Consider the following 11,993-nt stretch of genomic DNA (forward strand, 5'->3'; position numbering starts at 1 on the left):
TTTACAAAGGCAGGGCCGTTTAGTTTTTTTTGAGGTAAAATTTGTCCATCCTTTTGCATTTTGACCTTTTAGGGATAATTCTGCTATAGTTCCTTTATTATTATTATTTTTTAAATTTATGTTTATTTTTTAAGTAGGCTTCACACCCAGCCTGGGGCTTGAACTCACAACCCAGAGATTAAGAGTTGCGTACTCTACCAACTGAGCCAGCCAGGCATCCCTCCTTTATTTTTTTACCTAGTATTGATGTATGACTCTTTTGGCGCTAATTCTGACAGGCTGAGATGGTATTGCCCTGTTTGCCTTCTAAAAGCACAAGCTTTTCTCTTTGCCTTGTTGAAAACAGGTTTCTGCCTTCTGTTACATTTGACTCTGTTGCTTTGTAATTAGCTAAATGTTGCCTAACTGCTCCCCCTATATCCCCTGCCTGCAGCCTCACACACCCCACCTCTCATCCTTTCACTTTATAATTTTCTGCAGTTGACCTCTCTCTTGGCAATCATAAAATAGCTGACTGATGCTATTCAAATACTACTAATTACATCCGGAATTCCTTGCTTATAAAGAAAACTTCAGTAGCTTTGAAATGAGTGGAGCTGATTTTTTTTTTTTACAGAAAAGATGAAAAAAGGATAAACTCCAAGTACATTAAACATTTCTTTTTAAATTTTTTTTTCAACGTTTATTTATTTTTGGGACAGAGAGAGACAGAGCATGAACGGGGGAGGGGCAGAGAGAGAGGGAGACACGGAATCGGAAACAGGCTCCGGGCTCCGAGCCATCAGCCCAGAGCCCGACGCGGGGCTCGAACTCACGGACCGCGAGATCGTGACCTGGCTGAAGTTGGACGCTTAACCGACTGCACCACCCAGGTGCCCCTTATCTTACTGATTTTTATAGGTTATTTTCTTAGAAAGTATTAAATGCCTGTACAATTTTCCACCCACGAATGTACCTTCATATATTTTCCATTTCCCAATAAGTGTGTATTTAAATATCTACCTTATGTTTTCACCATTATGAATTGAGCAAGATTTTATATTCCTACATAAAATTTTGTCCATGTCTGACTCTGATAAATTCTAAAGAAGTAAAATCTAAGTCAAATAGTTTAGGTTCTTGAAAAATATTTCCAAGGATGCGCCCATGTGCATTTTCCAGCAGAATGTGTTTAGTGATTATTTCAAAGGAAATCTTTGCAGTTCTAGTTACCTTCCTGGTTTGGGTTTATATGTTTTCAATTACTGACAACACTGAATTTTTTGCTTATTGAGCAGGTGCATTCTTGTGAGTCATTTTTTCCTGTCTTTTGCTTTAAATGTCCTATCTGCTACAAAGACTTTTTTTTTTCTTAATTGGTGGGGGCAGGTCTACTCAACTTTTCAAGGTGAGCTATATAATCAACATATGCTAGTTCAGGTTCACATTATGATTTGATAATATGTATATGCTATGATAAGGTCACCACAATAGGTGTAATTAACATTCATCACCACACATAGTTACCGATTTTTTTTTCCTGAAATGAGAACTTTTTAAGATTTACTTTCTTAGCAACTTTCGTGTACACAGCAGTATTAACTGTAGTCACTTGCTGTGCGTTACATCTGCAGGGCTCATTTATCTTATAACTAGAAATCTGAACCCTCTGACCACCTTCACCCATTCAATTTGACACAGCCAAATATGTCCATCTTTTTTGCATTTTGAACTCTCAGTGATAATTTTGCTGTTTTTTTGTTTTGTTTTGTTTTACATAGTACCGATGTCACATTTCTTGCCCTTTATCCTATTGCTTTATCAGTGCTAATTCTTAACTTGCTAAGGTGGCATTCACTGCTTATCTTCTGTTCAGATAGCTGTTCTTCTTTCTGATTGAAATGAAGATGAATTTTTAAAACAAATTTATAAAAATCCTTTTATGTTAATATTAGTCTCTAATTATAGTATTTCCCCATCTTTTTTCTTTGAGTATATGTCTTAACATGCAAGGTTTTTTGGTTTTTTTTGTAATGTGGTGAAATTACTTTTTCCTTTGTCATTTTTAAATATTTTCTTGCATATTTTTCCCTCCATGATATGGTACAATTATCCCAGTATTTTATATTGTGAATATGATTTTTTATTAGACTTCTGGTATGAAATCTAATGTATGTTTTCAAATTGTTATCCAATTGTCCCATCACCACTTTTTGAATAATTTTCACTTTCTCACTGAATTTTTAGGCTTTTTAAAATCGTATAATAAAATCTTATATGGGTCATTTAGGGTCTCTTCAGTTCCAATGACCTTTTATTCAAATTGTCTTTGGTATATAGATTGCTGTTTTGAATGAGATTTTGTTTTCATCTTGTATTCCAGACTTTATTGCAGTTATAGTGGGAAATACATGGTTGGAGCATGCTGGTTTTCTGTCATCATTACTGTCATTGATTCTTAAGTTTTTGGATGAAATGTTACTCTCATTGATTTGTAACAGATTTTTGGGTTGATTCTCTAGTGTTTCCACCTTAGATAATTATGTTATCTGCAGAGTATAAAAAACCTTGTTTCATATTACCTGTATCGTAACTAAAAACATTAGTTTATGCTTCCAGCACAATTATAGTAGTGACACAAGGCATTGTGTCTTGCAGGTGATTTTAATAGGGGTAATTATAGTTTGATAATTTATTTGTTAAAGAGAGACATTCTTGATTTTGCTCATTAAATGTAAGTGCACACAGTGCAGAACTGTTGAAATTGAGTTCCTTAACCAAGAATAGGTTAGTTCCTCTATTTGCTTGCTAACAGTCCCCACTTTCTAGGGACTGATATTATTCTGCCATCTACTGGTTGAAAGTAAAAGTCCTCGTTTTAGATAGATTGCAGAAAATGTATCTCCTTAAAGACAAACGACAACAGCAAGACACCAGTAATGACAAAAGCCATGAGAAATTTTGGTAGCATATGGGAAACTTCAAGGCTTCACATCATACTCATTACATAATTAAATATACAAAACCTATGGTAACTTTTGGTGGATACAGTGGGACAGTTATCAAAGAGAATGTATTTTTTGACATCACATAAAAATATACATGTAAATTGCTTTGATCGTTATTTTATTGATAAATTCATATAATTATGACTATTATCAAAGGTTTGCAACATTTTGTCTAAGCAACCACATTCACTACTGCATGCCCTTTTTCGGGTGGGCGGGGGAGTACACTCCCCATTCTTCTTAAATTTTTTTTAGCAGAGAGCCTTATCATGAAGACACTTACACAGTAAATCTTTTCAACAGCAGAAAGGATATAATATGCAATAATCCAGGTATAAGTAAATCTGATAAACATATTATTCTAAGAGCTTTCTATATGGGCTTGCCCATGTGGATTCCAGGGATCAGGTCACTGCTCTAGCCACACAGCTTTCATTCAGCCTAAACAGCAACATATGTACACAGGCACACACACGTGTAATACAGATATCCAAATTCTTTAGAGTACCATCCATGGGCTTTCTTTGAGAAAGCGTGTTTCTTGGCTATGGGAATGCTAAGAGTGACATAACTCCCCATTTTCTAATTCTCCAAAACATTGTCTCAGATTAAAATATCCTCCTACATTCATACATTAAGCATTCTTTTCCTCGGGAGGGATATGACTGAAAACAGGTGACTTCTTATTAAGACCGGTCCTGAATGACAAACAAGTCGCTGGCTGGATGTTCTATTTAAAGAAAAAATCACTAAGACAACTGATGATTCTGGGCCACAATAGAACTTCCCTGGAGTAGTTATTACACTTCTGTGATGTCGCAGGACCAAGCTGTTCTATTTGAAGAAATGGGCAGTTTTTGAAAACTTCATCATAGAAATGTTGAGGATGCTGTTGGGGAGATGACCACAGATGGTGGTATCAGGCACAAGAAACATGTACAACCTGCGACTGCTCAGCTCCATGCCTGCATAGAAAGAGTGATTTCCCTCTAGTCCACATTTCTGTATAACTGCCCCACTGCTGGCTTTCAGGAGACCAGAGTCACAGAGAAAAATCTCAGCAATAACGTAACTCCGTAACAGCCTTGTCCACCCCCTCGGAATGACTTCACACCCCAGACCTAACCTATACCATAGTCCCAATAATTCTATTCTACCTGAATTGGGCATTCAAGCCATAAAAACTGGTTTTATTAATATTGAGGACATGGTACTGAGAAGCACTGTCCTCTCACATCATAGACAAGTATCTATTTGTCTGATATGATATATCTGATTATCGTCTTTTTGAAGTTTCTGAGCCACATGGCCACTTTGACCCAACAGACCGGCAACCCAATTTCCAACTCACCTGCAAAGCTTCGTATAGTGGGTTTTCATACACTACATTCCACATTTATCCTGGCATTATAGGTTCCAAGGAAAGAGGAATCCTGGGTATCCTTCTCAGACCTGTTGGCAAAGGAATGTGGCCAATAAGACACAACCCTCTCAGCTTTTGAGTGAGTTTTACTTTCTTACCAGTGACTACCCCAGCTCCACTGTGTTCCTAGAACATCCAGGATAAAACCAGTACATACTAGCTCAAGCACTTGGGTCCAGCACTGATATTCTTTTCCCTGATTCCCTTAGAATCATGTAGCCCAAGCTCAAACCCTGTAAGAATCCCCTTTCTGTCCCTTCCTACTGAACCTTGTGATTCTTCATGGTGAATGCTCTCACAGCAGAAGAAATCTGACCTGGGTTGACTATAGATCTGTTGCTGTTGGTCTACACCTGCTGTGCCTCATTACAACTCCAGAAAAGGAAGGAGTGTGAGAGTAACCCAAGAGAGAACCAGCACAATCTTCAGCCCCATCTATGCTGTTAGTGGTCAGAGAGAGGATAATTCAGGGCTCATTTGGGGGTGGGGGGAGGAGGCTGGCAGATGTCCCCTTTACTTTATACACGTAAGTAACATTTTTAACTATTGTTAAAATATCTGAAAGATTTTAGAAGAAAAAAAACCTTTCTTCTAATGTGAAAAGAAAAAAAATGAGGATGGGGGAAACCCATAACAGAGAAAGCTATAACATTATGTATTTTATATGTCTGTTATAGATAATACATATAACATTCTCATAGCTATCGTGTAGATATTTTGAATGTTAAAAAAATTTAGTGATGCGATCACATCGTGCACCACAATCCCTTGAAATGAGAAGAGCACGATTGAAAACATTGCTTTTGAAGACCTCCTGGAAGATTACAAGCAGATTTGATTGGCTCGGATTCCAAGAGCAGAAAACACGACCCGCGAGGTGAGTATGACGAAATCGCTACAGAGCAAGAGAAATCACGGGGAGACTGAGACAGACTGTGTGTCTTCCAGAGATGACCCACCACAGCATCTCCCAGCCCACATGTGTCTTGAGAACGTTGCCATTTCTCGAAAAGTTGAATCCAATTCACCTCCCCTTAAATATGGGAAGGTTTGGAAATTGTTTACAAAAAGATTCGTTAGAAATAGTGTTGTGTGACTTCAAGGTTGGAATTAAATCAGAGTTTGTCAATCCTGACACTCCTAATGCTTGTGGCCAGATACGTCTTTGTTGTGGGGACTGTCCCGTGCCCTGTGGGGATATTTACCACCATCCCTGGCCTATACCCACTAGCTGCCAGCAGCGGTCCTCGTCAGTTGTGACAACCAAAACCGTCTCCAGACATTGCCAAAAGTCCCCTGGGGGACAGAATCATTCCCACTGAGAATCACTGGGCTAGGTCATAAAAGGTGATACAGCTTTGTCACTGGGTCACTCACTTTTGAGCCCTTGGTCCCCATGTAAACGGTGCAACTGTAGTGACTCCACCGATCTGTCAGAACAAAACAGGCCTCCAGGAGACGTTCTGGCGAGGTGGCGAGCCATCCAGTGGGGTGTGTTCCAAGCTGAGGCCCCAGACATTGTGAGGGACATTCCTTCTGTACCCTATACAAATCCCTGACTCACAGGACATGTGAGAGTAAGACAATTGTTATTTAGGATAATACTTTCTTTTAATAAGAGAGAGCATTCTTCCTTTTCTTTTTCTTTTTCTTTTTTTTTTTTTAATGTTTATTTTTGAGACAGACACAGCGCGAGTGGGAGAGGGGCAGAGAGAGAGGGAGACACAGAACCTGAAGCCGACTCCGAGACACAGAACCTGAAGCCGACTCCGAGACACAGAACCTGAAGCCGACTCCGGGCTCCAAGCTGTCAGCACAGAGCCCAACGCAGGGCTGAACTCATGAACTGTGAGGTCATGACCTGAGCTGAAGTCAGATGCTTAACTGACTGAGCACCCAGGCGCCCCTTGGATAATACATTTTAAGGTAATTTGTTTCAAAGCTATAGTAATGGGGATATTTTGTATTGGGCGTGGAGTGATACAAATTATAAATAAATAACAAACCCTGTTTATCAGATCAGACTAAGAGACTGTAAAATCTTTTTTTTTCAATGTTTATTTATTTTTCAACAGAGAGAGAACATGAGCAGGGGAGGGGCAGAGAGAGAGGGAGACGCAGAATCCAAAGCAGGCTCCAGGCTCCGAGCTGTCAGCACAGAGCCCGACGCGGGGCTCGAACTCACAGACCGTGAGATCATGACCTGAGCTGAAGTTGGACACTTAACCGACGGAGCCACCCAGGCGCCCTGAGACTGTAAAACCTTTTAACACTTAAGGAAGATCTAAGGCACCTTACAGATTTTCAAACAGACATAAGGCCCCTAAGGATCACAAGGGAGTGCCTCACAGATTCTTGCCATTCAGCAAGAGGATTCCGAGAGACCAAATTATTGTGTCACAGAAGCCCTGTGGGAAGCCCAGAGTGGAAAAGCGTGGATTTGGAGAGATTTGTGGGTGTACCTATCATCCAATGACACGCTTTATCAATTGAAACACAGCCAACCCACTAAATGTTCAAAGTCATAGATCAGTTTAGACTGAGAGTAAGAGATAACTTGAAATAAAGAGGCCATTGGAGCCCCCAACTTTTCCAGAAAGCAAGCAGGTTGGGAAGACTATGCGGCAGCTACACGAACCGCTTCTTGTGGGAAAGGAAGGATAATTTAAAAGGCAGAACTAAGAACCGCAGAGGAGAAAGGTGAGCCACGGAGAGCAATGCCCAGGGAGCTGGCCTGCCCTAACGGATATCAGATTTACAACAGACCAGGGACTGCTGTGTGCTTTCTGCCGCTCTCTCATTTTGAAGGGGAGTGTTGGTGATGCACATAACCTCTCTGTTTGGATTGTAGGTCTTCACATTGAGAAGGACACTCACTGAGCAGGGCTGCGGAAACGGTCTTGCTCACGATTATGTCCTTTGCACATGTTAGAGGCACAGTAAAAGAGAATGGATAGAGAATAAATATTACAGGGGTGCTTGGGTGGCTCCGTCGATTGAGCGTCCAACTTCAGCTCGGGTCATGATCTCACAACTTGCGAGTTCGAGCCCCGTGTCAGACTCTGTGCTGACAGTTCAGAGCCTGGTGCCTGCTTTGGATTCTGTGCCTCTCTCTGACCCTCCCCTGCTCACACTGTCTCTCTCTCTCTCTCTCTGTCCTTCTCAAAAATAAATAAACATTTAAAAATGTAAAGAAATAAAATAAATATTGACGTAAGTAGTTAGGGGCAGGGAATCTGCCTTGGAACTCACGTAACCCCACTAGCTCAGTGTCTCATCCCTTTCTTTCCCTAGGTGATCTATTGGCCAACCTTTTGGCCGGGTGCCTCCCAAGGTTAGGGGAGGGGAGGGAGCCTCGCAGGCCTAGGCTAGAAGAAGTTTTAGCACACTAGGGAACTGCAGGAGCACTGGCTGCAGGCTCAGTCTTTGCCCAGAGAAACGTGACCCGGTGGGGAGAAAATTACTCTGGAGATCCGAAAACTCCCAGCCCATGACCTATCAGAGCACAGTCCTGAAATGACCCCAGGTCCACTGGTTGCCAGGGGAGGGTGCCGGGTCCTTGGGGGTCCTCAAAATTCTATGCTCGATGCCTCGCTCCATCCTCTCTGCACATGCAGTCTCAACCTCCCAAATAGCCCTGAGTGTCACCTCTAGGATTATGACTTCTGCATGTAGGTCTTTTTTTTTTTTTTAAGTTTACTTAGTTATTTTGATAGAGATAGAGTGAGCAGGGGTGGGGGGCAGAGAGAGAGAGAGGGAGAGAGAGAATCCCAAGCAGGTGCCACACTGTCAGCGCAAAGCCTGTTGCAGGCCTTGAACTCATGAACCATGAGGTCACGACCTGAGCTGAAACCAAGAGTCAGGCACTTAATGGACTGAGCCACCCAGCTGCCCCTTCCATGTGTATGCCTTTACCCAGAGTCCTATCACCAAACATTAGACCCGTATTTCTACCTGCTGCCCTAGAACGTCTCCACTCAACAGGTCCAACATGGAACATCTATTTCCAAACTTTCTTGCCCTTAAGATCTGGTCTTCTTCCTGTGTTCCCCTTCTATGTGAGTGGATTCATCCTTCTGCTACCAGAGATAGGGACACAGACGTCATCCTTGATTCCTCGACTTCCTCAAAGCCCATACCCAAGAAACCTCACACTATCATTTGAGCACTTATAATATCACCTATCATATTGACGGCTACCCATCTTCTATATAACAACCTTCCACATTAGGGGATAGTCTACCTTACGAATCCTGTGTCTTCAGGTTGTGGGGTTTTGTTTTTTATTTTTTTTTTAAGCAATCTCTATGCCCAGTGTGGGGCTTCAACTCAGGACCCACCCTGAGACCAAGAGTCGCATGCTCCACCAACTGAACCAGGCAGGTGCCCCTCAGTTGTGGTTGTTTTCTTTTTTTCTTTTTTTCTTTTTTTTATTTTTTTAACGTTTTATTTATTTTTGAGACAGAGAGAGACACAGCATGAACGGGGGAGGGTCAGAGAGAATCTGAAACAGGCTCCAGGCTCTGAGCTGTCAGCACAGAGCCTGACGCGGGGCTCGAACTCACGGACCGCAAGATCATGACCTGAGCCGAAGTCGGCCGCTTAACCGACTGAGCCATCCAGGCACCCCAGTTGTGGTTGTTTTAAAATACATCCACAAACTGCCTCATATTCTTCCTTGTCCCTTCCCTTGACTATATACTGGATGTTGTGACTCCCCTGTAATGCATACACGACATCTGGCTGAAATGATTCTGGAAACTTCTAAGGCTATGCCACAAAACAATTTACTGCCTCCTCCACTCCTCTCTTTTTTTATCACTCGCTCTAGTTGAAGCCAGCTGCCATGTTGAGCAGACAGCCCAGACCACCATGGGGAGGCCCATGTGGCTGTGATGAGGAACTTCCACGTCCTTCCTGCCGATGTCCATACAAGTGACCCACGGTAGAAGCAGATTCTCTGTCTCAATGAAGCCGTCAGGTGACTTTAGGCCAGTTGATATCTCGACCACATGGGAGACCCGGAGACCACTGAATCTGCTTTCCAATTCCTGATTCACAAAAACTGGTAAAAAACTATTGTTGTTTAATAACTAATTATGCATCAACGGAAAACTCAATTAATAATGTAGAAGATGCAATTGACATCTCTAGTCTCCTTTGCAGATAGAACATGGGCACTTGAATACAGCTGCCAATCAGAAGCAATGTGTGTGACATGTTAATCCTAAAGTGAAAAGCGAAAAGATTCAGGCTCTGTGTGGAAATTCCACATTTCCTAGCTGAGGTGACGGTTTCCCATGGCGGCAAGTTCAAGTTTCTGGCAAGGAAATGGCACGATCAAATGGCCATTCTTTCCAGTTCTTACCGAAGTCGGCAAAGGTGTGAATGGAATTAATAAAACTATTTATGCTCCTTTTGCATTTCAAGGCAGATTAAAGGTGTATGGACATTTTGTATCTCTTTACAGGTATGGGTAAGACCCAAACATTAAAATACAGATTTAACTACCCCCACAAAGCAATATAAACAGAAAGCAAAGTTTACCATATTATAATATAAATGATAACATTTGCAAAAATAGAAATTATTATAGGATATTAAATTCTCATTACTCAGGTTAAAATGCAATTCCTTTTCCCAAAAGTATAGTTTCTTATTAATACATCATGTGCTGCAAACGACTCACCACATTTTAAAACTGACCCAGACAAAAAATATTTCAGTAAATATTTATAAAATTGAAGCCACACAGAAATAGATGAGACTCAATTGCAGAAGGTTGAACTGAGTCTCCTCTCCAACTTCCCGGGTTTTCTGATGAGCTTCTTAATACAGAGAAAGCACTTCTTGATTTCCGCTTCTGAATTTCCAGTCTGACAACGTCCCGGGCAGGGCAGCTATGTACTGTCTTGCCAGAGAAGACTGATTCTTTGCAACTAGCTCCCCACAGGCAGGCTGGCGTCCTCGTTGCTCGGGAGGGTCTTTTCCTTCCTCATCTCCTGCACCGAACTGGTCACCGGGTCGTCCACCTTCTCATCGAGTCCAGTGAGCACTTTCAGCGGTTCGTGCTGGATCGTCGTGAAGTTGGATCATCATCTCCTGAAGACAGAGGTGGCCTGAGCTCTTTGGAACCGGCTGCCACGCACCTGCTTCTGGGGAAACCTGAAAATGTTCTCGGTCCTCCAGGCACGACAGCAAGGATGATCCTCCCCACATACTGCAGAACTGTGACGGTCTCCAGCGTGGGCAGGCCACGGTTCTGGGCGAGGTCGCCGCGGAGGGTGCTGACAGAGCTGGAGAGCATCGTCTCCAGTGTCATCATGAAGAGGCTGGCAGGCCCCAGGCGGGCGTGATGACGCGCAAGTCCACCCGGGGGAGACTTTACCCAGCTGCTCTGAACACCTTGCACACGAGGTTCTTCATTAGGCCGGGACTGCCGCCTCGGTTCTTATCCCGATCTTCTTTCCACTTTTTGTCGGGGCTTCAGACCACGTCACGACCTCAACACTTCCTTTGTATTGTGACGCTGCAGATCAAACACACGCATGGAAATCCTAGAAGTCTCAGTCCAATAGGATACGTTCACCTAAATGAGACCCCAGGTTGAAGTAAAAACCCGACTCTCCGTCCATGTCTGTTTTTCAATTCTAAAAAGAACGCTCAGTGGTTTGATCCAGGTACCATTCTTCCACTTCTCCAAATGCACTCGAAGACAACTTGCCCCAACCCTCTGCATTTCCCTTGTAAGGGGCTCTCCATTAAGTTTGAATTCTCCCCTATCTCTTTACAGGAGACATGGCTCATATATTCTGACACAGTCTGAAGATAATAGAGGCATAAAGGTGAACTTCAAGGGTTAACTCACAGAGTTCTCTGCATCCTGTCCCCCAGAAGGTGCCGCCTGCACAACACGTGGAAGGCAGTGTGTGGCCATGTGGACTCACAGAAGGCAAGACAGGGATGGTGACTGCCCTCCAGGGAACAAGGAAGGCAGACATTAAAGGCATGGTTCAGATTAATGAGGCACCAGCACAGTCAGTGCAGCTAAGGGCACGTACTAAGAGCTGAGGAAGAGGACGGACTGGAGGGCGGCAGAAAGCCCCACTTTTGAAGACACCTGTGGCTCCGGAGGATAAATGACACCGGATTTTCATCTCCTCCTCAAAAAGAAGTGGAGACATTAGTAGTGGTCACACAGGAAAGTGTAAAGACTAAATGAGATAAAGTTTGCAAATTTTAGGCTGATCACAGATGAGAGTCCACCTGACCGCAGTAAATGGTCGCTGCCTGCAGGGCTAGTAGGACATCCAATGCTGGGTAGAGTCCACACTCAGCCAAACCAGCTCAAGCTTTCAGTGAAGCTCCCTTAACACCCTCAGGGGTGTGCATGGGGAGCCCCTCCCCTCACCCTGGACACTCCTGGAGAGGGCAGTGTCTGCAGGACCGTGAAGGAGCAGAGCCCAAGTTTCCCCTCTGGGGTCAGTACCTGGAACACAAAGGAGAGAGATCTCACAGCGCAAAGAAGGTCTTTGCGGGGAACCAGCCTCTTGAAAGTTGTCTGACAGAAATGGCTGCTCTGT

This window comes from Felis catus, chromosome D4 (assembly GCF_018350175.1).
Source record: "Felis catus isolate Fca126 chromosome D4, F.catus_Fca126_mat1.0, whole genome shotgun sequence".
Taxonomy (NCBI): domain Eukaryota; kingdom Metazoa; phylum Chordata; class Mammalia; order Carnivora; family Felidae; genus Felis; species Felis catus.